The sequence below is a fragment of the Propithecus coquereli genome, unplaced genomic scaffold, assembly GCF_000956105.1.
Source record: "Propithecus coquereli isolate 6110/MARCELLA unplaced genomic scaffold, Pcoq_1.0 Scaffold333, whole genome shotgun sequence".
NCBI lineage: Eukaryota > Metazoa > Chordata > Mammalia > Primates > Indriidae > Propithecus > Propithecus coquereli.
This window is the reverse complement of record NW_012148986.1, coordinates 354,225-357,412: the sequence shown is the minus strand read 5'-3', so window position 1 is coordinate 357,412 and position 3,188 is coordinate 354,225.

Below are 3,188 nucleotides of genomic sequence, written 5' to 3'. Positions count from 1 at the left end.
TTAGCCGGGCATGGTGGCACATGCCTGTAGTCCCAGCTACTCGGGAGGCTGAGGCAGGAGGATTGCTTGAGCCCAGGAGTTTGAGGTTGCTGTGAGCTAGGATGACGCCACGGCACTCTAGCCCAGGCAACACAGTGAGACCCTGTCTCAAAAAAAAAAAAAAAAAAAAGAAGTAAGACAATGATCCTAAATTCCACTGGGGTTGTAAAGTTTTGTGATTTAGTGAATTGCTAACATTCAGTCATCTTGGGTTTACTTTCATTTACCTTACTAAACATAACCTGGTCCTTCTCATTTTCTTTTTTTAAATTTCTTTTTGTTTTTTACATTTAAAATATTTTTATTAACATCTTTTTTCATGCATTTATAATGATTCCGAATTACCTAATGCAAACTTGTTTTTCTTTTTTTTCTTCTGCACTTTTTTCTTCCTTTGACCAAAATCTCCTCATTCTCATTTTCAAATCAATTATGCCCTTTGTGTCCACACTAGGGCCTATCTATTCTATAATGTGATATATACATGAATTTTACATAAATAAATATTTATGTCTATGTTGAAATCAAGTATATTCCTTTCATTTTTCTTCAGGGCTCATAAAACTTTCCATCATTATTCTCTAACCCATTCTCTAATCTCCTAATTTTTTTTATTTTTACTATTTTATTAAAAATATAATATTTGTCAAATATATAATTATATATTTTTCTATATTTTTCTTTTTATGAGATACAAATAACTTCATCTTAAAAATTGCATCTACTTTTTTCTCCAAGTACATGCAGGGAAAATATATGATTATTAAGAACTCATTTTAATAATTTATTTTGATTGACTTCATTTTTTAAGTGAGATTTCATATCAGATAATTTATTTTAACATCTGGTACATTGTCTTGGTAAGTATCACTTTGGTTAACTTTCCAATGTAGGTAAAATTAGAAGATGTGTTTTAAAGGAAACATTTGAAGGAAAAACAACTCTGCTAACCACTTTCGGTAGGATTTTGAATATTTCTTACATTCACGGTTGCTGTCTTCTCCTCTAATTCTCTCAGCTGTCAATTTTTTGTTGATATTCTATGTCCTAGTTTCTTCAACTGTAACATGAGGGGGTTAAACTAAGATTTCTCTATGATATGATTAAAATGATAATCTTGACCATCATAAGATTTTCAAATGAGAAAGCTTATATGAACTCTTCATGGGAAAACGGGAAAAAAAAGTCTAAGTGTCTGTGAAATGCATATTAAAGAAAAATATATGAGGGTACGTTGAGCATATATAGGCCTTTAATCTAAAACACTTAATTTGATGGATTTTTTTATGCAATAAAAATATTTGTTGAATAAATTTCATGGAATAATGAGTGAATAAACTGGTAAAACAACCTTGTGGCACACTATTTGACTCCCAAAACAATAATAATAGTTAATTATTGTGGAATGCTTCACTTGTGGAAAATATTTTGCATGAATTATCTCACTTAATTTTCAAAGTTACACCATACGTTAGAGTAAGTTCATCATTTCCAATAGATGGATCTTAGGAAGGGAAATTGCTTGGAAGAGAGGACCAGGGGATTTGTCTAGAATTTGTGACTGTATGTAATACTGTTTTTACAGCTATGGGATGTTTATTTAGCTTGAATTTGAAAATCCTACCCATTAGTATTAGGTATTATTAAATTATCTATTATAAATGAGGTAAGACTTGAAGCACATGTTAAGTGACTTCTATCAACCAAAAGTGATGTTAAACCTCCAAAATAGTAACATTAAATCTTAAGACCTGTGTTCTTCTTGCCTCTAACTAGCCATTTCACCTGGTCATATTTCCTGGATCTCATTCAGAATTACCTAAAACTATCATATAATTTTTCTTGCTATTTAAACAACCCTTGAAATTATATTTACATTTTATATTGTCCACTTGATGTTTTATTGTCTTTTTTCTTATGTTTTCAATATTATTGTTCTGCATGTGTATATATTTAGTGCAATTAGAAGCAAAATACTACAAATGCCTTGGATAAAATATTCTTGATGAGGTCAACCTCATATTGGAATATCTACCACATTGGCACTCAGTAATGTTTGTTAAATTGAATAGAATTGACGGTCATAAAGATGAAATAAACTGGGTAAATTAGTGCCTTTATAATTCCATCTGTGTCATAAAACACAACATTAGAGAAAGGGGTTATGGCTCCAATACTTTCGCTGCTGACTTAATGTTTAGTAAATGAGCTCCCTATCCTTTTCAAATTTGTAAATAGGGCTTAAAAGCAAATTATGAAAACTGTGTACTTTCTTGTCATCACATGCAGATTAATTTCTATGATATCACGAGTTTTTAAATCAGCTATACATTATTTACCTCCTATATTATATGCTACAATATATCTTTTCCATATCCCCCGGTTTAAGGTCCCATCTTTCACTTAAATTGTCACCCAACCTTTCAACTAGTATCCAGAATTTTCTTCAATGCAAGTTCCATACATGGCCAAAGTGATCTTTTAGAAACATAAATACCCTGATGAAAATTCTTGAAATTCCCAATACCTTGTGATAAAATTGTGACCTCCAAGTATGACACATGAGTTTCTTCATTATTTGATGTACATTTACCTCTGCAAGCTCATTGCTAATCTTTTTCATTCTCTTCATCCCTTTAGCCAAGGAAAGCTATAATATTTGTGGTTCTTCAAGTATAGCATGCTCATTTGCACATGTATGTCTCACACTCTATGCCCTCTTCCCTAAATGCTTTTCCCTCCTCTCTGGCCATTTTTCCCTTGTTACCTTTTCCTTTTTTAGGCTCAATTTAGACATAACCTCCTCTGGGAAGGACTTAAAATAAAAATTACCCACTTCAGAGAGCCTCCTCTGCCTTTCCAAGATTGGTTAAGACTCTGCCCACATAGCATCCAAATAGGCATTTATCACATACAGTGTTTTGAAATCAAGGGTTTTCTTACTGGTCTTCCACATTATAATGTAAATTTATTAAGAAACTGGTAATATGAGTACTAAAATATGTATGGAATGAATGAATGATTTACTGATTTTTTTTTTTAAATCATTGCAGTGTTCTTGCTTCTTGACATTAGTGGGTTCAGTTTTAAAGGTCACCCAATTTTATTTTATACCCTTAAAAGAAAAAAAAAAGTTTAGGAGTTTATCA